The 25580-nt window shown below is 39.8% G+C and overlaps 1 protein-coding gene across 2 annotated transcripts in view; it reads right to left on the reverse strand.

The window, feature by feature from the left end:
• The window catches only part of elfn1a (extracellular leucine-rich repeat and fibronectin type III domain containing 1a), a 126126-nt gene extending 101492 nt beyond the window's left edge, over nucleotides 1-24634 (reverse strand). The window contains exon 1 of one of the 2 annotated variants that reach the window (XM_077213328.1): nucleotides 24203-24634. The gene's annotated coding sequence lies outside the window, so the exon portion shown is untranslated. Of the gene's footprint in view, nucleotides 1-21652; nucleotides 21759-24202 lie in introns of those variants that run through there. The other variant, XM_077213329.1, reaches the window with a different exon arrangement.
• Between the last annotated feature and the right edge of the window lie 946 nt (nucleotides 24635-25580).

Below are 25580 nucleotides of genomic sequence, written 5' to 3' on the forward strand. Positions count from 1 at the left end.
TGTCATCAGTCGTGGACTGAGCAGGTGGTTTACTGGGGTTTCTCACCTGCTGCTGGCTGCTCTCCAGCCTCTGCTGAGGCTCAATGCTCTAGTTCCCTGATCAGCTGTTGCAGAAAACACAACACACCAGTCCTGATGAACACTTTTACTCCAGCGTATACATCAATATCTGTATCTGCACTTACTTTAAAGTCATAGCTACAAAAAAAGCTGTTGAACATTTCATTGATATCGTCCAGGGGGGAAAAAGGCACTAGACACGTTCCTCTTTTGTAGGCGTATTGGGATAGGGGGTAAGTTGTCACATTAAACAAGCTATGATAGCATTTCAGACAAATTTCAAACTTGAAGCAATTTTGAAACACAAAACAATTTAAGAAAAAAGCAAAAATGTGAACATAAAACACACTCCAAAAGATAAAAAAAATGGGGGGAGGGGGACGATTATGTGACAACAAAACAAATAACATGAAAAATACTCTTATCTAAATGAACACCAGTGTGGCTTTATTGTGTTCACTGGTTACCCAATAGCTATACAGCAAAAATATAATAATTTACACTACTGTTCAAAAGTTTGGGGTCAGTCATTTTTATGAATACTTTTATTCAGCAAGGACACATTAAATAAAAACTGACAGTAAACATCTCGGTTACGTATGTAACCCTAGTTCCCTGATAGGGAACGAGACGCTGCGTCAAACGCTGCGGGAACGCCCCTGCGTTGTGCGTCATGAAGCACGTATGGAATCAGCCCAATGGAGAGATGAAACGTCATAGGCGGGTGACGTCATCGACCAGGAAACTATAAAGCACCCCAAAAACACAAGCGCATTAGCTTCTGATAGGCTTGAAGGAAGCGCTAACGGGAGTGCCGGGAGTATGGCGGAGCGACGCAGCGTCTCGTTCCCTATCAGGGAACTAGGGTTACATACGTAACCGAGACGTTCCCTTTCAAGGGAACTTCGAGCTGCGTCAAACGCTGCGGGAACGCGAATACCCACGTCGCCATAGGACCAAATGACCGTCATGTGAGACTAGCGCACAGAGGACGAGAGCACCTGTGCCCCAGGGGTAGAGCTTAAGTCTAGGTCATAGAACTTAATAAAAGTATGCGGTGAAGACCATCCAGCCGCATCACAAACATCACTCAGGGAAACCCCCGACAAAAGAGCTTTAGAAGCAGCCATACTCCTGGTAGAGTGAGCTCGGACAACCAAAGGTGAAGGCTGGCCAGCCGACTCATAAGCAAGTGAGATAGCCTCAACCACCCACTTGCTCATTCTCTGTTTAGATGCCGGACACCCTTTCCTGGGTGGCCCGAAACACACAAAAAGTTGTTCTGATTTCCTCCACAGGGCAGCTCTGTGGACATAAGCGTCTAATGCCCTAACAGGGCAGAGTGAATTAAGTTTCTCCTGGTCCGATGACATAAATGGAGGAGGACAGAAAGCCTGCAGAACCGTAGGTCTAACAATATTAGTAGGAACCTTAGGAACGTAACCTGGTCTAGGATGCAGAAAAGCTTTAACCAAGCCAGGTGCAAATTCCAGGCACGAGGGTGAAACCGACAGAGCCTGCAAATCTCCGATTCTTTTTAGTGAAGAGATAGCAAGCAAAAAGATAGTCTTAAAAGTGAGAAACTTCTCGGGAACTTCTTCGATAGGTTCAAAAGGAGCTAGGGAAAGACCTTCTAATACAATGGCCAGATCCCAAGTCGGCACCCTCGTACGAACTGCTGGCCTCAGCCTCAAAGTGCCACGGAGGAAACGAGTTATAAGCGGGTGTCTCCCAAGAGAAACTCCACTGAAAGGGACGTGGTAAGCAGCTAGTGCCGCCACATACACCTTTAGTGTGGAGGGGGATAACCCTGTGGAGAAGCGCTCCTGCAGGAATTCCAGCACTGCACCCACTGGGCAGTTAACTGGGTCCTGCAGGTGTTCTCCACACCAAGAAGTGAAAAGTTTCCACTTCAAGGCATAAAGCTTCCTCGTGGATGGAGCTCTGGAGTTAAGAATGGTCTCAACAACCTCGGTTGAGAGACCGGAGTCTATGAGCTGGGCCCCCTCAGAGGCCAAGCCCACAGTTTCCACAATTCTGGGCGGGGGTGAAGTATCGTGCCCCCCGCCTGGGAGAGTAGATCCCTCCTGACCGGGAGCTCCAAAGGAGAACCGTCCAGGAGAGAAATCAGGTCCGCAAACCATACTCGGGCCGGCCAGAACGGGGCTACTAGTAGTAGACTGACCCCGTCCCAGCGGACCCTCTCCAGAACTCCTGGTAACAGAGCAATCGGGGGAAAGGCGTACAGACGTGACCTCGGCCACGGCTGCACCATAGCATCCAACCCCAGGGGGGCTGGAAGAGTGATGGAGAACCACCGATGACAATGAGTGGTCTCCTTGGAAGCGAATAGGTCCACCTCGGCGCGACCGAAACTCAACCAAAGGAGCTCCACCACCTCGGGGTGGAGTCTCCATTCCCCTGGCCTCGGCCCCACCCTCGACAGGGAGTCTGCTACCACATTCAAATACCCAGGGAGATACATTGCTCTCAGAGATAGTAGCTTCCCTTGGGACCACAGGAGGATCTGACGGGCCAACTTGTAAAGCCGGCGAGACCGCAGGCCCCCCTGATGATTTATATAAGAGACCACCGACGTGTTGTCTGATTGAACTAACACATGATGGCCTCTCAGGTCTGTTAGGAAGTGTTTCAGAGCCTGAAACACAGCCAACATCTCTAGACAATTTATGTGCCACGAAAGATGATGATCCTGCCACAGACCTTGGGCTGGGCGACCACTCATGACCGCCCCCCACCCTGTGAGGGAAGCATCCGTCGTTAGCGTTATGCGACGACAAAGAGCCCCCAGCACAGGACCTTTGGATAGGAACCAAGTTTCTCTCCACATGACCAGAGCACGAAGGCAGCGCCGCGTGACTTTGAACGTGCGGAGCGGATTTCCCCTCGGGGAGAATCCCTTGGTCCTGAGCCACCACTGTAGCGGTCTCATGTACAACAGGCCGCAAGGTATAACGTTGGACGCTGCTGCCATCAGACCCAACAGTCTCTGAAACTGCTTGACAGTGAGTAGCTGGCCTAGCTTCACTTGTTTCACAGCTGAGAGAATCGAAGCGATGCGGGTCGGAGAGAGTCGCGCCCGCATCGATACCGAATCCCAAACGACACCCAGAAAAGTGGTCTTCTGGGAAGGAGATAATACACTTTTCTTTGCGTTCAGCCTCAACCCCAACTTTCTGATATGAGCGAGGACGACATCTCGATGCCGAACCGCCATCTGCTCGGTCTGAGCTAAAATCAACCAATCGTCGATGTAATTGAGAATACGAATGCCCTGAAGCCTCAGAGGCACTACTGCTGCATCCATGCATTTCGTGAAAGTGCGGGGAGATAAAGCTAGGCCAAACGGAAGAACCCTGTACTGGTACGCCTCGCCCCCGAAGGCGAACCTCAGGAACTTCCTGTGTTGTGGAAGGATGGACACATGGAAGTATGCGTCCTTCAGATCTATCGTGACAAACCAGTCCTCGGACCTGATTTGAGACACGATCTGCTTGATAGTGAGCATCTTGAATTTTAGCTTCCCTACCGAGCGATTCAATATGCGCAGGTCTAAAATTGGACGCAACCCCCCATCCTTCTTTGGAACGATGAAATATCGGCTGTAATAACCTGACTCCAAACTGGGAGGAGGAACCCGTTCTATAGCCTCTTTTTGAAGGAGCGTTTTCACCTCTTGTTCCAATACCAGAGCCTGCTCGGGGCCCACCACTGTGTGCAGAACCCCTCTGAATTTTGGTGGACGACACCTGAACTGGATAGCATAACCCTTTTCTACTGTCTGCAGGACCCAATGAGATATTTTTGGAAGGCTTTTCCACTCTGCCAGAAATTCTACTAAGGGTACCAGCCTCTCGAGACTGGCCTCTGGTGTAACTTGAGCAGCAGACGCAGCGCCCTGTAACGGCGCACCGGCAGGGAACAACTGGTCTGACCGCTCTGAGACCCTCCTCAGAGGGAGCGAGGGTCCCTCGGGAAAGCGCTCGCTGGGATCGTCTGTGCCCCGGCATAAAGGCGGGGTTGGCAGAACGAGCCCCTGAGGGCACCGAGGAGGAATGGGCACCGTAAAAAGAGGTGAACACCTTTCCGCCTCGGTGGGGACCACCCTCAGCATCCTGAACGGCTTGGCGTCAGGACTTCTTCTTAGCCGAAGCCTTCTTAGCCAATATAACTGTCCTCAGATCAGTTCTACTGGGAGAAGGCTTCGGCTGAGAGTGTCGCGGCTGAGCCCACTGTCCAGCAGGGGGAGCACGAGACGCGACACTCTGCCTCTGCTGCGCTCTATGTGATGAGCTCGAAGACGGCCGGGGCTGCTCCCGCCCAGCAGCCCCAGGGACATGAACTTTAAGGGGAAGAAACTTTTTAAAAGCTGCAGTTTGTTTCTTTTCTTCTTGGAATTTATCGATAACTGAATTCACAGCATCACCAAACAACCCCATGGGAGAAAGAGGAGCATCTAAAAGAAAAGCTTTTTCTCTCTCTTTAATATTAGTCTGATTTAACCACAAATGTCTTTCTGCGGCCACCAGAGCTGCCATAGAACGACCCATTAATTTGGCCGATTCTCTGGTGGCACGCAGGGATAAATCAGCAGCCTGACGCAGTTCGCGAACTACGTCAGTACTGACCTCCTCACTCTCACTCATGTCCCTTAGCAGATCAGCCTGGTATGCCTGCAAGATTGACATAGTATGCAGACATGACGCAGCCTGACCTGCTGCCGAATATGCTTTACCCACCAAAGCCGAAGTGTTTCCTAAAGGCTTGGTGGGTAATGCCGGTGCCTTAAAAGATGATGCTGCTTCGGGGGAGAGATGGCTCGCAAGCGTCTCTTCCACACGAGGCAAAGCACCATAACCATGAGCCTTGGCTCCCATAATATTAGCGTATGTTGAAGTCTGGGGACTAAACACTCTATATGACACCGGTTTTCTCCATGATTTCGACACCTCGGTGTGGAGATCATGGAAAAACGGCAGGCACCGGCGTGGAGGCTGCACACGTGACGGCAAAAATCTCTCATCCAACTTTGATTTAGAAACAGACTCCTGACTAGTCACTGGCCATTCAATATTAAGTTTTTCAACAGCTCTTGTTAACACCTCCATAAGCTCATCACTCTCAGGAGTGTGGGGTGGCGAATCCTCCACATCTCCCTCAACACTAACAACATCAAGTTCCTCAGAACTGGATAGCTGCAGCATTGGTGCCTCAGCCCGAGCGGAAGAAACCGCAGCGCGTGCTTCCGAACCCGGGACTGAGGCACTGGATCTCACAGGTGAAGGGAGAGATAAGGCAGAGCCCGTCTCAAACCCCGCTGTGAGATTCATCTGCGATCCCCACGATAAGCGCCGCCGCTCTGCCTCGGCAGAAGCGGGACCCGAACCGCGGGGAGCGCGCACCGAACCGCTCTCCTCAAAGAGCGATCGGCGGGAGCGGAGCGTCCTTAACGGCAAACGCTCGCAATGCTCACAGTCTGCTCCCTCGAGAGCAAACTGGGCATGCTGAACTCCCAAACAAACAACACAAAGATCATGTGTATCCCCGCTCGTTAAATAACGCGAGCAGGGAGGAACACACTTTCTAAACTGCTGTTTGTCCGCCATAATCTCTCAATATATATATATAGGGATAAATTGTTTGTGTGGTGCAGGGTATGTAAGACAGACAATATCACACAGGGACAGATTCACATGTAGCGCGACTGAAGGCACAGAAGCTAATGCGCTTGTGTTTTTGGGGTGCTTTATAGTTTCCTGGTCGATGACGTCACCCGCCTATGACGTTTCATCTCTCCATTGGGCTGATTCCATACGTGCTTCATGACGCACAACGCAGGGGCGTTCCCGCAGCGTTTGACGCAGCTCGAAGTTCCCTTGAAAGGGAAATTCTGTTCTTTTGAAAATTTCCATTAATCAAAAAATCCTGGAAAAAAATGTATCAAGGTTTCCACAGAAATATTAAGCAGCACAACTGTTTCCAACATTGATAATAATAATAAGAAATGTTTCTTGAGCAGCAAATCATCATATTAGACTGATTTCTGAAGGATCATGTGACTAGAGACTTAAGTATGCTGAAAAATCAGCTTTGACATTACAGGAATTAATTATATTTTAAAATATATTCAAATAGAAACTGTAATAATATTTCACAATATTACTGTTTATTGTATTTTCAATGATGTACTTATTTTGTTTTGAAGATAAAATTAACTAGATGTTTAAATCTGACGTACATGCTAGAAAAGCATTTGTGTACCTCACAGTTACTGAGATATAGCCTTTGTGACAAGTTACATTCCTGTGTGACAACAAGCACCAGTCTCCACTGCAACATGAAAACCCAGTCAACAGAAAATCAAGTCTGCTGATGAGAAATATAACAGGCGCAAATGTCTTAAATTCTTAAACAGCTCTCAAAAATGCCTTTGCTTCTCTTTGCACCAAAACTCCAAATTACAGCATGTAAAAATTGTCAAGTCCAATGAACCGTGGCACTGTTAAATATCCCCAGGCTCACTAAAGCAGAAGTAAAGCAGAGAGGAAGCCATATACTGATTTCCACAGCCATGGTCTTTTGAGTTTCCCTTTGATATATGTGCTTTCCAAAACTCCTTCCAGGGGTCATAGGACATCTGCCTTACATGATGTCATGTAAAGCAATGTTTTGACTTTGAATTCATTATTCTGTATCAGCAAAGACAACCGGTTCTCCAGGCAATAGAGCTTCCATTCATGCCTGTTTTTTCCCCCCATGATACAAACAGACCAAGCAAGAGAGATCAACTCCAGAGGTCAAAGCAATCTGCATTTTATTGTCTTACACACTAACTGTTAATATTACCACTGAGTAGAGCAGAGATTTGCTATGGCATGAGCTGTTCAGAGCCCGAGAGGAGTGAGCGCAGATGCAATCCAGCGCAAACATGGGCATGACAGAGGCAGCCGTATCCTCAGGGCCCACTGCCAGCGTCTTACACTAGAACTATGCACCTGCTGACAGAATGTGTTGTTCACACACACACATATACAAGCAAAATATACACCGGCAAGCACATGGAGCCATCGAGAACTGTCTGGCTTTCTTATATTTTGTTACTTACAACAGATGTGCCTTTCAGAATGATGATAACGTAGCACGACGGATATAGATTTTTAAATGTTGAGGTCTGCACCAAATCCAATTTTTGTGACCAAAAATTGCACAACATCACTGTTGAAAAGAGCAGCATATATATATATATATATATATATATATATATATATATATATATATATATATATATATATCTACCAGCATGCTCTTTTCAGCAGATAGATAGATAGATACATAGATAGATAGATAGATAGATAGATAGATAGATAGATAGATAGATAGATAGATAGATAGATAGATAGATAGATAGATAGATAGATAGATAGATAGATAGATAGATAGATAGATAGATTTGGCACTTTTGAACATATCGGTTGAGTAAATGATTCAATGGCTCACTTATAAAACCTGTCATTTATTTTGTTTCAGAATATATAATAATTTTCTGTTTGTTTGTTTTTGTTTTTTTATTGTATATGTTATATATTTGCTGTTTTTGCCTATATAGAGCAGTGTACAGATGACAGGAAACGAGCCAGGACTCAAACTCAGGCCCCCTGAAATGCGACTGCATTGATATCGGAGCAATGTCCACAAGGCTATAGCTCTGAAATAAAAAGCATTTTTGAACAAATTGGTTGAATGAATGATTCAAATGACTCATTCATAAATACAGTCTTTCGTTCCCACCTACTGCCATTACATTAAAACTGCAGAAAGAGCCACTGAAAAATCCCCACCACTAATAAAGACTAATAGTCTGTCTGGAATGCGCAAAAAGGTGTGATACAAACTGTTGGACTCTGTGTGTTCGCAAATATTCTACACATTAGTGTTTCGCCTTTTAGTTGCACTGGATTGTTTTCTCTCCCACCAGGCTTAATGCATTTGTGTCAACGCAAGACGTAATGTTATGGATTAACATTTACAGTGTATTAATTATGTCCTGGTGTGCACAGTGTACTGTTTCGATTTCCATTTCAAAAAGAAAAAAAAGTTCTAACTAAAAGCAAGTAGTAAAATCAAAACTGATATCTGTGCATATTGAACTGGTTTATGGCAGAAACATCTCTTCAAATGCTTCAGCCTGACCCAGGCTGTCGCAGCACATTTTTAAAGCCATATTTCTATTTCAATCTAGAGAGAATTACATTTCTCAGATGAATTTGTGATTAAATGGTAATAGTCCGATGGGAGAGTGAAGAAGAAAGTGGGGAGGAAAACTTCAATTACTGAGAATGTGATAAAAGTTTTATAAGCCACTCAACATGGCTTAATTTTGTGACCAGTTGATTTGGTGTAAACAGAGGTGATGTGTAAGATATGTGCGACAAGGGACAAGGTTCATTGTATCCTTCAGAGCACCCTTCCTCTTCTTCACAGGTTAGATGGAGCAACTTCTGGTCCATCTCCTGAGGGAATGTCTAGCAGAAAGACTTATTGCATATTTAAACAGGACTGTGTTCAGCTGATGAGATGAGACCTGCTTTCGGCATGTTCTTTTCAGAACATTCCCACACTGGGACACAACGCTTTATGTTGGGATACAGAGAGGCCGATATATATATATATATATATATATATATATATATATATATATATATATATATATAATGAAACCAGTATTGGCTCTACCAAGGCTCATAGCATTGGAGGTTTCTGGAGCAATGTGAGTAATGAGAGGTGAAAGACACAACCGCTCTAATTAAAAGTACACAGGAAAAAAGCACGAACCACCAGAGATAAGCATTTAACCGTGAAAATATGATCAGACAGTTAGGGATACAGTTGTTTGGATAAAAAAAGTGTCTTTTCCACTCATGGAGATATTCCCCACTGTTCTGAATCTAGGTAATGTAGATTTATATGGTGGTCAGAAGAGATTAGAGTTTTTAATTAGACCCAGATCTTATTGGAATATCAAATAGAATTAATTGGATTTTCTGCCTTTTTATAACGTGATTAATGTGTCCAGCCCTCGTCGTTTTAAGCAGTTGGGTGCCTTAAGAGCCTCAGCGCTTCACTGTATTTTCACCAGCATGCTTCACTCTCATGGGTGGAGAGGAGCAATAAAAGTGACACTCATAGCAAATAAGGTTGACAGCGTATGAACTGAGTGGGTTGATTAATTCAAAGGTCATAAGTCATAGCTAATCTGGTGAATTATGTAATGTTAATCAAATAAGATTGGGTTTGGTTTGCCGCAGGAATAACACTTCTGTTATTGTCTTGCTGATTACCTGAGCACATCCTTGGAGGGATTTTTAGATTTGGTTATTACATTTAAGAAATTCGAATGAAGGAAGGAAAAGTTCTGGGTTTGTTGGGGGTGGGGAGAATAGACAATGCATTGAATTTCGTACTGGGAAGGTAAGTGTGGGCAAACTGCACCATGTTTGTAACAAATGAACCTTTCCACAATTAGGGTACAAGATAGAGCTTGTTTAAAAATATATATAATTTAGTCTAAATTAAGCTAGCTTGTGACCTAATACTGATTTTTTGCTAGTCATAAACTTTATATTGTGCTACAAATGAAGGAAAAATTATAAATATTAATATATTTTTACTGCAATAATTTAATATCAGTTCAATAGTGACTTTGTTGTATGATCACCATTGGATTCAGATCAGAAGTCCAAGACTTCTGAGGTGGAAGAGGTAACGTTAAAATAATAAAAGTGGACACCAATTTGAACACCATTTGTACCCTATTTGCAGAAAGTGCCAAGATGCGAGAGCCAAATTTATGTTTGCGAAGACTCAAAATGGTTGTACAATTAGTTTTTCTGTACAAGCACAAAATGTTGAAGCTAACATATAGCAGAGAACATTTGCTGGCAGCTGTTTGCATGCATTTTTGAGGGAAATATCAACAAGAAAAGGAGAATTAGAGCAATGATCCACAAATTTCCAAAAGCCCTTTTAAGAAAGACTACGCTTTTGGCCATGGCATAGCCTTCCCATTTAAGGCCAACAGTAACCTCTTTACTTGCTTTTCTTCTATCCAGTCCAAAATTGAGAGCCTTTATTTACAGACTAATTTCTTCTTTACATTTTTAGATGCCAGAAAAAAATACAAATGGAAAAATAGAGCACCAAACCACCCCTGACTTTTCATCATTTGCGCATTTCATTGATTGTCTTTTATAACCCTGCATGTTAAATATTTCATAACTAATCGATCTAGACTTTAAAAGCCTCATTTGAGAATGGCTTGATCATTTACTGTAGTATTCAAGAACACACACACAAGCACAAAAAACAACAACATCAGGCTGGAATATCCTTCTTTACTTGCATCTGATAGCTCTGTAAAACTGGAGTGTGCCTCTCTGCGCAGCTTTAAATCTATAGGACGTTTTAACAACGTGTACACTTACTCCACGGCTGTGTAAAAGTGATAGGATCAGATGGAGGTAAATACCCACCGCACAGCCTGATCACGTTCTACTTTTTTCCTGCTTTTCTATCCAAGCAGAGCCCAGAGGAGATCGTTTTCACATCTTTAACTCTCTTACTGCTTTCTGGCTCAGGTGGTCCAGAGCTGAAGTGAGAAGCTGTAATTGGCACGCAGTGCTTCCGTGAATATCCATATTTATCTTCAGGATAACACTTCACGCGCGCTGCAATCTCCAATCCCATGGTGAGAAAGTGCTTTTCTCTCTCTCTCTCTTTTACATTATATTACTCTTCCAGTCTTTTCCCGCCTCCACAATAGGTAATCAGCGGGTCATTCTGATTGGCTGTGAAAGCCGGCTCTGTTTAATAAGAAACAGAGGGCATGTGGGTAAGGAGACAACAGGTGGAGCATCAGTCTCACGCGCTGCGGCTGGGGAGGCACCACTGTTTCTACCAGCTGTCGGGCCTGGATAATAATCATTAAAACCGCAGGCCTGCAAATCATCTTCATACAACACTGGCAAGGCTGCCGTGAAGGACTCGAGTATTATCGCCTCATTTGGCGAGAATGTTTTCACGTGAAAACGAGGGATGGGTTTTGATCATTTCGGATCAACATGCCAATGTAATTACTTGAATCCACCTGGACTTTGGCAAAGCATGTGAACAGACGGGGGAAGAAACGGCGGTTGAATGAATGTCACAGTGTAATCTGAATTGGGAATGCCGTAAAAAGGCTTTCTTTAAGCTTGGCATGCAGCGAGATCAAATTTATTGCTAAGGGCACACAAATATACTGAGTTAAATTGATTTAATTCAGTAGGTGTTGCTGTGTGAAGTTGCTGCCCTGAAAGCCCAATGCTACGTCCACCTTCATTAGGCTGCAATCCATCATCATCGGATTGGCCGCTTTTGTGGAAATGACTAGGCAGAGGTCTACATGGCTGGAACCACTCAAGGCAAAACAACAAGTGACAAACACTTTTTATGAGGCTGCAAAATAATCTGTAGCTTTTTGGCGTTTCGTCTTACCTATTCCCGAAACGGATCCAAGAAAAAACCACAGGAAAAAAAAAAAAATCGCCAGTGAGATCTCTTTGATATCCCAATTGTTTTTGCTAGACAACAATGAGATTAAATGCTCAAATCACCTTCTTGTAAGATTTCTCTTCTGATTTTTCTCAGACGTGTGTCCTCCGGAGTTTCAAAAGAGATAGCAACAATGACACTGTGATTAGATTTGCTAAGATATAAACTCCAACATCTTTCATCAAATTCTTCCAAGATCAAATTATCTAAACGGTAATATCTGGTTCATTTTGTAGCTCTATACTCTTAATCTGTCAAATACAACTCATTTCTTTCTCAGAGCTCAACAAAAAAAAAAGATATCCTAGGCATAATATGAGAGAGTTGTGATGAAAAATATTAAATATGTGTATATTTTTTAAATTGATAAAAAATATATAAATATAATCAGATATGTTGATAGATAGATAGATAGATCGATAGATAGATAGATAGATAGATAGATAGATAGATAGATAGATAGATAGATAGATAGATAGATAGATAGATAGATAGATAGATAGATAGATAGATAGATAGATAGATAGATAGATAGATAGATGGATAGATAGAAATCTCAGTTACATCTCCTGAGTCTCCAATAAACTCCAAATCATTAATGCAATTAAGATGTCTGCCTCCACTTCAAGAGTCCCTGATTGTCTGTAAAAATCTGGAGGTGATACTAAAGCAGATTGTCAAACCAGCAGGCTTATATCAAGCTAACAACTCATTTTTCAACGAATATGGAGCTTGAATCTTTCAAGAGTGATGTATGCACTGTAATTATAAACAGATGCATGTAAACCTCTGAATGAAATTAACGCTAAAAGAGGTCTGGGCAAACAGAGGTCCCATCCGCTGTGCAGCGAGATAGTCTAATTGGAGCGTTAGCATACAGCGTAGCCAACAAACTGTGTGAATATTGGCACATTTTTAATAAGTAGATGCTAGGACTGTATGTTTTCCGGCAACTTCAGAGACAGTTTCTATGGCAACTGTGCTCTTTATCTTCACACTGCAAGGGAATATCAGTTGATTTCCCAACGATTTCTAATGAAAGTTGTGCTCTTTAATCATGTGACCTCTTAAATAGGCATCAGATAAATGATATAAAACAATCCCCAGCCCTTAATTATGGACAGATGCTTGCTCTGAGGTAAGCCTGTGCCAGCCAAAAGTGAAATTTATGGTCCATCGTGGCAGAAATGCTTAGAGGCCCTTAAAATCTGATGCATTAAAACCCATCTTGGCAGCTGGTGCAATCTCCAGTAAAAAAAAAAAAGTTTAAAAGACATTTTACTTAATTATCTACTGAACTTTGAACAACTATAGAAGTCCTTAATGGTATCCCGGAAAAGCAGCGATCAATGTTGCACATTAGCAAGATATTGGTCATAGAATCTCTGCCCTTTTGGCTTTGTCATATTAATATGTAACAGGTTCACTCTCCCATCATAAATTACATTAAACTGACTTTAAAAAAATCGCTGAATTTGTATAACTTATAAAAAGTTGAAAATTGCTTAACTTTGCTTATTTTCGATGAGTTAAAGCAATGTAAAAACATATGTTATCATAACTTATTGATCACATTTTTTTTTTACAGATAGTTTAAAACATGCCAAGTTCATACAAATGTGCTCTTTGTGTTTATGGTGCATAGTTTCATACAGAGCCCTGCACAGAAGAAGGAAATTTATACAGGTGTGGACTGACCTGAGGGTGAGTAAATTATGACCAAATTTTCATTTTTGAGTGAACTATCCATTCAGTTGAAACCAGCAAGAACCATATTTTCCTTACACCTTCAATTGCACTGATCTTAATCATTATTTTCATTTTTTAAAGAAGTAGTTTCCCATAAATATTATGTTTATAAAAATGAATTCATAAATATTGTTACACTTATCGTTACGTTGTCATGGGGTGTTATAAGGAATAACACCCCATGACAATTTTACAAACAGAATTAAACAACAAAAATAATCAAAATACATTTTAATTCAGAAACTGGTAAAATGCTCATCCATGAAGAGGCATATTTAATTCTACATATATTAACTGTATATTTAGTTTATTTGTAGGCTAATTTATTTGCATAAATACGCCAAAGAAACACATTCTTCCAACTGACCAACATTACACATTTATGCCACCAGCTTTGTATTTGAAGTTCAAGTTTTGTGTAAGTGTCTTGGTGGCCGCTGACAAAAGAACACAACAAGACGTCTCAAAAAAGGATGGAAAATATTTGATATCCGCTGTTTGCAGAATGCACAGTTCACGCTACCGGCGTGCTAGAATACGGGCCGATGACCTGCCCGACTCTTTCCTCTGTGATGCTGTCTGAGAAAAACATCCTCTCTTATACTTCTCACCATCAACAAGATAAGTCTGTCAGAAATAAAAAAAGGCGCTCTGTCCGTACATGATACGGCTCTAAACACAAATAAATTGCCCTGCAGATTCGATTGGGGGGCAGGATGAAACTGAGGGAAACCTGAAGAGTGGACTGTTTGAATTGTCATGTGGGCATGAAGTAGCCTATTATTTACTGTGATGAACAAGCCACACAGTCAGATTATAAATGAGCTTTTCCCCAGGAGAGGGTAAACAGTGACACACTTGACACAAAGACAGACATGGTGTTTGCTTTCGCAGCTTTTTCCGCCTCTACAGCCATATGTACAGCACCACACGATAAATGATATTACCCTTGCTTCCCATTTCATTTCCTGAGAGACATCCCATTTTACACAATATCCCAGTCTGTTTGAATTGTCTTTGGTGAGCAAACGAAGACATTAATCAGATCTGCAAGTATGAGACAGTTTTGTTTTTTGTGTCGTTTTTTTTTTTTTTTTTTTTTTTTTTCATTTCCTAGCAGATGGTAGTTTGGCTGTTTCCATGCACCTGATTCTCAATTTATTTCTACACTTTCTTTCTCAACACATTTCTAATATCTCATCCTATTCTGTCCCACTAGGCAATGAGTCAAATCCTGAAATGTGATAAACGAACCGTTGCAATTTTTTTCATTTTCAAATGGAGTACAAAGTAACAGACCATGTTTCCAGCCGTCTTGAGTCCAGAAGTATTCGAGATTTAAAACTATTGCTTAATACTAATTCTAGACATGAAATAAACAATGCAGCTCTGAAATAAGTCATGACATTTTAAACTTGGTTTCACTTTATTTTGACGGTCCCTTTAACACATTTTGTTGACTATAAGTAACATTGCACCTACATGTCTACTAACTCCCATTAGAGTGCTAGTAGAGTATCAGTAGACTGGTAGAGTTCGAATAAGTTGACGTAGTTGCAGAGTTACTTATAGTCAGTAGAATGTCTGTTCTGGAGCATCAAAACAAAGAGTTAGCAGATATCAAGCAGACAGTCTAATACTCTAATGAGAGTAAGTTGACATGTAGTTGTACAGTTACTTATAAACAACAGATTGTTCAAAAGGGACCAAGTGTAAAGTATTTGAAAAAGATACAAAGTGCAAGTGCTTCATGTTTTTTTTGTTTTTTGTTTTTTTTTTACAGGAAAATAAAATACACAGCTAACGAAGTGGTCTGATTAACATATATAAAATAAAAATGACTGGAAAATATTAAACTTCACTGAAAAAAATGGCATAGATACAGTTTTCACTCGCTAGTAAATATCTTAACTTATTACAAACAAACAGCAAGTAACACGAAAATTCGAAGTAGAAACACAATTTCTTGTATTTTCTTGTAAAACATATTCAAATAATGTTTAATTACTTCAACAATATTTGTATTACAGTGTACTGACTTACAGTCATTGATTATTAGTGTAAAATGCAATATATATTTTTTTAAATATTCAAATACTGTTACATGTCCCCTGTTTGTTTGGACTTGTATGTTGTAAATGTATTTCTAGTTTCCTGTTTCCTGTGTCTAGTTTTGTAGTCCTTATGTTTCATTGTTTGTCAGGTCTTTCTATAGCTGTCATGTTAGTGCGTTCAGTTTTGTTTACTCGCAGTTTTGTTTTGCAGATTTTGAGTTGTTTGTATTCGATAGTTCATGTAATAAACCTACTACATTTGGATCCAACCTGCATTTGGATAGTCTCTGATTTCGCAATATGACAAATACAATACATATATAAATATATGAGTTGTTTAAGAATGTAAGAAGACATACTTGGTTTTTTAAATGTGCATTTTACTACTAAATTCACAGTTCATGGCCTCTGTCACCGAACTAAAAACACAGCATTCACAGTGAGCCAGCATGTCGTTCATTCACAAAAAGATTTGATAGAAAGTAGAAATAGAAAGTATTGATCATGACAAGAGTATGAAAGCCCTTGTATATCTCAGGGAGGGACCACCTGAGGACACTACGCTTTTCCACCCAGCCAAAAGCATTATTAAGAACTGCACATGGAATCTACAAGAGCACACTCCTGGACTCATGCTTTATATTGAGAGTCGACCCTGAAATACTCTTAGACAGTGTATTTGGACTGCCGCACAAGTATTATATTGGCTTTGGCGTCATTGCACAGGCCTTGAGTTTCCATGTGAACTAATTACAGTGATTGCTATATGGACATTTCATTCAATAGGAAGCAATTTTACAGTGAGTGTGTGAAGTATATGCAAACGTCAGCTCTTGCTTGACATGTAGATTGATCAAGAATATTGATCCTGTTAAATACAATGACACTGTGATGGAAACCTTACTAAAGAACCCTGACTTATTCGTCATTCTAATAGGATTTTAGAAACATTTCTTATTATTATCAATGTCGAAAACAAAGTTTTTGCTGTTAATATTTTTTAGGGAAAACGTGATACATTCATACCATTCAAAAGATTTGGGTGAGTATGATTTTCTTTTTTATTATAAATAATTGTATTCATTATATTAAAAAAGGAAGCTTTTCTCAAATAGCTTCGCTTTCATTATGTTTATTATGTATATGATGTAGTAGACTGTTAGGTTAGGGTTCATGTTAGTAATAAGTTGACATGTAGTTGCAAAGTTACATATAGTCAGTAGAATGCCTGTTGTGGAACATAAAAATAAAGTGTTAGCAGATATTAAGCAGACAGTCTACTAATAATCTAATGACTGGTGGTTGACATGAAGGCTTATAACATTTTTAATGGCTAAAGTCTGATTACACTGTATTCAGCACAAACTGTGCTACAATAATAAGTGAGCAGCATGTATGTAAAAGTTTGTATTTTTGTGAAAATTACCTTTATGTGTGGTTAGTAAAGAAAAAAACATTATGTCCCCAAAAGCACAACTTTTGCTTTGCGCCACATGAATCACACATTTTCGATACACCAATGGTTTATGATTACACTGGCCTTATAACCCCTAAACCCCATGCACTGTATGCATATTCATCAGTCAAGCACAAATGAGGAAAAGAGCAAGAGAGAGAGAACTCTTTGAGGAGAGTGGCTGGCTGCTCAAAAACTTAATCAATAAAAGAACCTCTGAAGTGTGCATTGACAAACCTGTTATGTATCACCAGCTTTAATGGTTTTTGCAGGTAAACAGCCATGCTACTCTGTATCCAGACCTCTAATTACTTCGCAGGAGGGATGATGACGACACGCTGGGGGCTGTGATAATGTTCAATATCCCTTATGCTCCCGGACGTGCTGCCTGATCACTAAAGGATTTGCCCATAGTAAGAGTGCCGACAGCAAACTGCACAGTAATGTCTAGCAATGGACATAAATGAAAAGAGATACTTCAAACTGGTCTCATTGTATTGGTCAATAATATATAAGTGCTAAAGATGGAAAAAAATTGAAGTATAGCAATAACATATTTTCATTACACTTTGAATACATGCGACTGTACACATCGCAATCACCATTTGCAATAAATAAATAAATTGTCTCTATGATAATATAATTACCTGTTTATTTTTATTTTATTTTTGCTGTATGTACTGTATAGGTTTCGCCACATGACATTTCTATTTCAAATAAATAATTTCATAACACAATATTTAAGTTAAGTTTCCTTTTTTAAGACTGTCATTCTGTAAATGAGGCTTTTAAATTGTGATATCAGGATAGTTGTATCACCCTGACATTTTAAAATGTATGGCAACAAATATATGATTGTGTTTATATATATATGTGTGTGTGTGTGTGTGTGTGTGTGTGTGTGTGTGTGTGTGTGTGTGTGTGTGTGTGTGTGTGTGTGTGTGTGTGTGTGTGTGTGTGTGTGTGTGTGTGTGTGTGTGTGTGTGTGTGTGTGTGTGTGTGTGTGTGTGTGTGTGTGTGTGTGTGTTTACAGTTAGCCTACTTCTGATATCAGAATTCATTTTATTTGCCAAGTGTGCGCAAACACAAGAGGAATTTGTTGTGGTTTTTAAAGGAGCTCTTGGTACATGCATACATACATACTGTATATACATATTGTGGCAGGCCAATGTTGGAGAAAGGAGCCCAGGAGCAAAGAAGTAGGTCCCAGCTGGGAAAAATCATCAATTATGAATACTTCCACCTGTTCACCCTTCAAACATGGGACCACTCACAGCTGTAGCCAATAATGGCCCAATGGAGGTCACTATAAATCTGGGATCTGTGCTTCACTAAAGAGAGAGATGGTTCTGGGTGCAGACAACCCCAGGACGAGGTGAAGAAGCACAGGGAGGCCTAGAGTGAGACTGGCTGAAGACAAAGAAAAGACACAGTTAACCTTGTAACCTCTGCTTTACCAAATTTGCCTTTCGTTTTGTCTGTCTTCCCCAGACCGGGAAGAACCTAAGTTCCAGTTTGGATCCCTTATGTTAAATGAAAGACAGTTTCTGTTAATGCTGCCCCTGTCTCTCTTGTGGTTGTGTTTTGTGGCGAAACCTCTCCTAGCTTTGGGGACGTGTCACAATACATGTATGACATGAGAACAGGCATTTAAATGAGACTAACGAAAAAACATAAATAAGTAAAATAAACAATAATAGTAATAATGTGGTATACATCTGAAACAGAAGACTTATGTACAGTGCATTATGTACTGTATGTACAGTACAACTCTATAAATAAAATTTGCATACTGTATCTGTATTTACACAATCTCTAATTGTTGCTTCTCTCTCAAGTATATATATATATATATATATATATATATATATATATATATATATATATATATATATATATATATATATATATATATATATATATATGCGGGTGTGCGGGCGTGTGTGTGTCTGTCATTTTCAATCACAGAACAATTGTTTTCAAGTCATTGCATGTATGAATTGCATTTTTTATCAATTGTATTTTTGAATAAATTAATAGATTCGACAAAATAAGCCCCATTGACCCATGCCATAGCCATATTGATTTAGTTATATTTAATACAGTTTGGACTTAATTGCAACCAGTTTATGCTGTAAGCAAGAATCCAAATCTATTGCAAAACTAATTTGCATATACTGTCCAGAACTGTAGCCTTCACTAACTACACATAGGTTCTTTAAAGGGACCATCTGTTTCACCAACGGTTCCAAAACACTGGTCCCACTTAGTCAATGTTATCTTATCCTAATAGCTTTGAGAGCATCATATGTATTTAATACAGCTGCGACTGACAGTGACATCTTCAGTGTTAAAGTTGCAATCTCCAAAGGAAACTTTGCCTCGGTGCTTGCAGGGTTGGAATGGCCCAGACCGCTCGGTAATCGCTAGCCATGTGGTTAATGACTCATACAAGCTGCTGATTCAAGGTGAAGCTGTTAATGCCATTTATGTGTGCTTTCCAAGAGATACAATCGAAACAACTGTGCGATCTTTGCTTTGCTAAATTGAAATAAAACAGCACTCAAGGGCAAAGGCTGTAAGGACATCGGCTTTGTAATTTCAGCCATATCTGCAAGTTCCAGTCACTTATTTAACTCACTGTAGAGACCACTGGATGCTCACTGAAACCTCCATGTTCCCCTTTCTGAACATTTGCTTCAAATTTTAATTACTTGTCAATTTCAAGCTGTCCCAAGGCTTAACACTTTCTGTCAGCTCCCAGTCAGTCTCTCCCAACACGGCAGTGCATTACTGCCAAGAGCTATTGTGCTCGGGATAAAAAAAATGTGAAAAGAAAAAAAAAAAAACTTCAAAAACAGACCAAGTCTTGAATCTCCATATCACTGTACTGAAGGCCCTCAAGCATTCAGGTATAGTAAAACCTTTGTTTCCTACAAGACATATCCAGCTGCTAATGTGTGTTGAAGCGCAAGGGACATCGCCACAGGCTTACAACATCCCTATCAATTTAAAATCAAAAGGCTGCCGTCTCAATGTGTAAACAAGAAATATCTATCAAAAGTACATACTTCATATCACAACGAATCAAAGCCCAATATGGCACTTCAGTCCAACAGCCTCTCATGGGTGTTCAGGACCATGGACAGCCCCTCCTCCCCTATTCAACCTCCTCCGCCTCAGTTCTTGGATACTGGCGTATGAATAAAAATAGGGTCCTTCCAGTCTCATATAGTCATATCACATTCCTGCATGATTCCAAGAGGTCTATCCGCTGTGTTTATGTCTAAGTTAAGTGCCTACACCTGTAGCTTTCCTAAAATACAGTTACAAGTAAAATTGGTATCTTATGAATAAAGCATGCATGTCTAAAATGAGATGCATGCTCTATGTCTTAAAGTAATCTGGAATAATTAATCTGCAGCCAATGAGATTGCTTGCTCAACTTTTATATAGTCTGGTTCGTTGTTTGCATTAAGCTAGTTCTGCAGAGCGGTTTCAGGGGTCCTCTGAAACCCTCCACTTCCCCCTGTTCCCCTGCCTAGATCTAATATGAGATTTATGTGTTTATTTATGCAGCAGCAGCATATATTACATGCTCACAGTCCGTGTATCTATTAAAAGTATTAAGTCCATATATGCTCTGAAGCAGCAGCAATAATCAACATCAGCAGTGTAAGACATCTAGTAATCTATTATATATATATATATATACACACTTTTATTCAGCAATGATACATTACAGTAAAGTGATAATAAGTGGCAGTGGAAAGTTTAATAATAATACAAAAGATTCTATATCAAATAAATGCTTTTCTTTTTAACTTTCTATTCATTGAAGAATCATGAAAAAATGTATGATGCTGGTTTGCACAAAAATATTAAACAGCACAACTGTTTTCAACATTGATAATAATGAATGTTTCTTGAGCCGCAAATCAGCATACTAGACTTATTTCTGAAGAATCCTGTGACACTGAAGACTGGAGTAATAGCCATTGGAAATTCAGCCTTACATGAATATATTAAATGTTAAAATATATTAACAAAGAAAACATTTTTTTTAAGAAATACAATTTCACAATTTTACATTTTAACTGTATTTTTGATCAAATAAATGCAGCACTGGTGAGGATAAGGGACAAAAGCATGAAATATTTCCAACCCCAAAACTTGGAAAAGTGTAACAGATCTGATTAAAAGTTATTATACTTGTTATATTTTAGTTATTAACATTACTGAAACTGAAACTATTTCAGTAGTTATTTTATTAGCTTACTTACAATACTCCATTTGTACCGCAGCTATAATAGACACAGACACAAACCAACATTATAATAATGAAGCTATAATTTCAAATATCTCATAGTTTTGATTGCTATAAATGTCTGCTTCTGCCTTACCTATGTAAAAATTCTCTTTTATTCTCCTCTGTACTCTGGATCACGGCGCTCATCTCTCAGAATGATCGGTTCAGAACTGTCTTTATCTATTATCAACACACTCAGTGGGGCTGTAAAAGCCTTCTATCTCACATATCACCAACAATTGCACTTGTGTTTTATGACTCTATGTACTAAGTGAGCACATTGGGGTGACTTCATAATTTATAATTTGTTATGCCATATGTGAGTGCTCCAGGCATAAAGGATGCTTTTTATAAAGCCAGATAATATGATATTAATATGAGAGTGCTAATCCAACACCGCACATATAGACATACCGTTTTTTCACCCCCATCTTGCCATCTTCTGCTCACTCTGTCTATCTGTCTGTCTATCCATCTCTCTCTCTTTCTCTGTATCCGCGGCACGATTGCTCTCTCCTCCACAAAGAGCCTGGCTCAGACACCTTGCATACAAAACAGCTGACTCAATCTCCAAGCTGCATAATCAAGATAAGAGTGAGAGAGAGAGAGAGAGAGAGAGAGAGAGAGAGAGAGAGAGAGAGAGAGAGAGAGAGAGAGAGAGAGAGAAAGAGAGAGAGAGAGAGAGAGAAAGACACATCTAGCAAATGATGTTTTTGTTTTTTTGAACAACGCAGCTCTTTGTTGAACGTTAGGTTATGGTAAGGCAAAGCTCTTGAGTAAATCCTTCTGACGAAACATTTAGATTTGATTTTTAGATCCAGAATGATTTAGATTTGCCTTTTACCAATGAACTAAAGTGAGGGTGGAGATTCTCAGTGTGTCTGATGTAGCCTAAAGAGTGCGATTCACCATCGGTCATCTATGTACAGGTTGTAGAATGATATTTCACCAAAATTCACAAAGATCCAAAATAATAATAATATTAATAATCATTCCGACAGGGTTTTCAATAGGGTACCCTGAATGTACTCCAGATGGTCTTTAAGATATTTGAAACATATACAACGTACATGTTCATGGCATTTAGAGCTATTGACTATTTCTAAATTTCTTACTAATGCTAAGCATTTATATTATATATATATTATTATTATTATTATTATTATTATTATTATTATTTTGAGGGTCTGGCTCAAAATCTGGATAAGGGGTCCCTGGGTCTATACAAGTTGAAAAAGCCTGCTTCAGTTGAATAACATTGATTATTTTAGGCTACAACAATACTTTGCAGGATAGGCAACCTGTTATAGTCAAAATAAAACAGCTCTGTAAGACCAAAATTATTAAGTTCATTTGCACTTTGCATTTGAAAAAGCTATTAAAATCTTAACATTTGGGTTTTGAGAACTCGAAGAGTAATTTCTCAGTCTCAAAATACAAAATCTTTCATTTAACAAAAACAATGAAAAAGTTTTGGCCTGCCAAATGTGCATGTTTGTCCTGCTAAATGCATTTGTGTCTTTTAAAGGGGAAATGTGCTTTACTTACAAGCTTAGACACCATTGCTGTGTTTGATGATCAAGTTCTTACAATACACTGCTCTGACAATAGCATGCCGGACTAAGCTCTTTTCTCATATTATGAACTGTGTTACTCGGTGACCTAATATGCTTAGGATATTTCTGAGAGTGAGTCTCAAAGTTCATGTAACTGTGCAGTTATGTCAATCAAGATGAATAAAACGCATATCCAATTGGATGCACATATTTCACAGTTTAAAGCATGCGACACTTACATTTCACAGATAACTATGTATGCTGATACTCCTCAGTATACAGTCATATAAAACAGATTAGGTTTGGTCGTGTTTCATGTCTTTTCTTTTTAAACCCCTTTAGCACTTTTTTAAACAGAGTATATTTGTAAAGTGTTATTTTTCTTGATCTCAAAGTTTTATGAAATCACTGCAACTACTCCATAATTATTTGAATTCTGATTTACTCCAAAGTATGTCTGCGTCATATATTCAATCTCAACTCAATTATAATGTCTCTGAATAATTTATTAAACTACTAGCTTCAAATGATTTCTTAATTTAGCAATCTTAACGTGCAGTCCTCAGAGAGAAACTCATGCACGGCTTTTTCATTCAACAGCAACTCTACATTCAAATGGTAAACCAATTGTATTTTAGATATACAGTAAGCAGCACACTTTCATGGCTATGACCATTATGGAAAAAGATGATCACTACTAGACTGGGAAACTTTCGGAGCTCCGTTGGTGTAAACGGATACGATTAGCTACGATAAGTGTATTTGCCATGTACAAATCGCACATATACTCACGCGATTCAATACAATCTGGCGACTGAGGGCTGAAAGGGGCAATCAGTTGTCATTTTTATGGCTAAAGGCGAACTCTAGCGGCAAACTAAACCTATCTGCTGTCCAAGGTCCTGAAACATTCCGGAGATGTTAGCGAAAGCACGAGATATTTAGTCCTGTAACATCTCTAAGTGAGACAGTTTAGAGTTCAACAACCCATGAACTAACATTCATATAGTGTTGCCTTGGTTAATATAGTTTAGAATTCCATATATGACCTCATCACGTCATTATGTGTCCAATTATTCCATGTAGAATACTAAATGACTCCAAAAGAAACGCGCTCTCAACTCGCGTGCACATTTGAACGTAGATATCACGCCTTAGTGCAAAACGAACCGAATTCGTGTTCATTTCGAGTCTGTTAAGTCGCGCTGTCAAACTCAACAGATTCGACGATGCATTTACAAGTTAGACAAGTCACACCGAGGCATTTGTTGCAAATACGCGGGTGTACAAAAGCCACACGTATAACTTACATGTCTCAGCCTACACTTGCACTCGTTTCATTTCTCGTCCAACAAAACTAACGTTAGAAGCGACGTAGATACGACATTCCAAAGCATTTCTCACTCACCTTTTTCGCAGAGCGAAGCGAGAGTCTCTCCGTAACCAAACCGGGGTCCCTATGTCACCATGTATCCCCTTGACATTTTCTAAGAGCCAGTAGATATCGGACGGGGGCAACAACAAAAAAACAGCAAACAAAAAGAAAACAAAAAAACCACACACACACACAAGGTTCCTCTTGGCCTCGGAATACAAAGAGCTGCAGCTCCTCACTGCGTCAAGCGCTATCCTCAAAGATCCATTAAAGAGCGAGTGGTTAATTCAAGGCAGAGCCTTTATGTATTCCGCACAGACAGAGACATGCCAGAGTTGTTTTGTCTGTCATATCGCGAGCGACAGCGCCTTATAACTATTTCCAGTCATTTATTAGTTGAGTTGAGGAGCGGGACTAGAGCACTGCTCATCCAAGTCCAGTTGGGGCAAAGTTAAATCTCATAATAAGATTGTAGGTTACTGCGAGGCTATAAATGGTGTGGGTTCGACACTGAAGGGAAGAGGGCTGTGTGCCACGTGAGAGAACTGATCTGAGATTTGAACACATCATTGTATGCAGAAAGCATTTAAAAATATATATTTTCGAATTTGGAATTATATAAGCAACACGTGGAGCAAAATAGAGTAGACTATGTAGAATAAACCTTTGGCAAACAATATAAATATAAAGTATTTACTACCTTGCAAAGTATAGCTACCACAATACCTGTTGTGCAGGAACACATTTACAAAACAATAATACTCGAACCGGTTTATTTATTTTTTTGTCATTCGTTCGGCTGAAGATTTTCGAACGTGCATTAGAGCACCGTACACGCACTACTTTTTAACGGCGCTTTACCACTACTAAACACATCTAAATAAATCTAACTACTAAAAAAATCTCGGCCGATATTGCGAATTGACTCTGAAATAGACCTGGTTCTTTTTAGTTAATCAAAAACAGCGCAGTGCCAAAAATGGACTCTTACAAGACGGTTATTTTAGTTATTCAAATAGGCTATAGCGCAAGTGGTCAAATACTGAAAGAATCATGCAGTTCGTTATAATGTATATGAATAAAACATAGCAGTAGTTCGACTCCTGAATAAATTACTAAGCTGGTTCTTTGTTGTGAATCAAAATACAACGGGGGAAAGTCCAGTCCAACTCTCGAATAAACGAGTCATATGAACACTTATGACTCAGTGTTATTACGTTAATCTGCCTCAGATCAGTTACCCGAAACTATATTTCTTCCGTTATGCACTGTTATGTTGTAGGCCTACTTCAGTCTCGTGACACCACTGTCATCAGTGCACCTAGATTGACCAATTAATATGATCCAATTGTTCAATTAAAGACACACATGGGTGAATGAATACACATTTGTGAATGAATGGACAAATTTA

This window comes from Siphateles boraxobius, unplaced genomic scaffold (assembly GCF_051911475.1).
Source record: "Siphateles boraxobius isolate OS27281-9 unplaced genomic scaffold, OSU_SipBor_1 66, whole genome shotgun sequence".
Classification (NCBI taxonomy): Eukaryota; Metazoa; Chordata; class Actinopteri; order Cypriniformes; family Leuciscidae; genus Siphateles; species Siphateles boraxobius.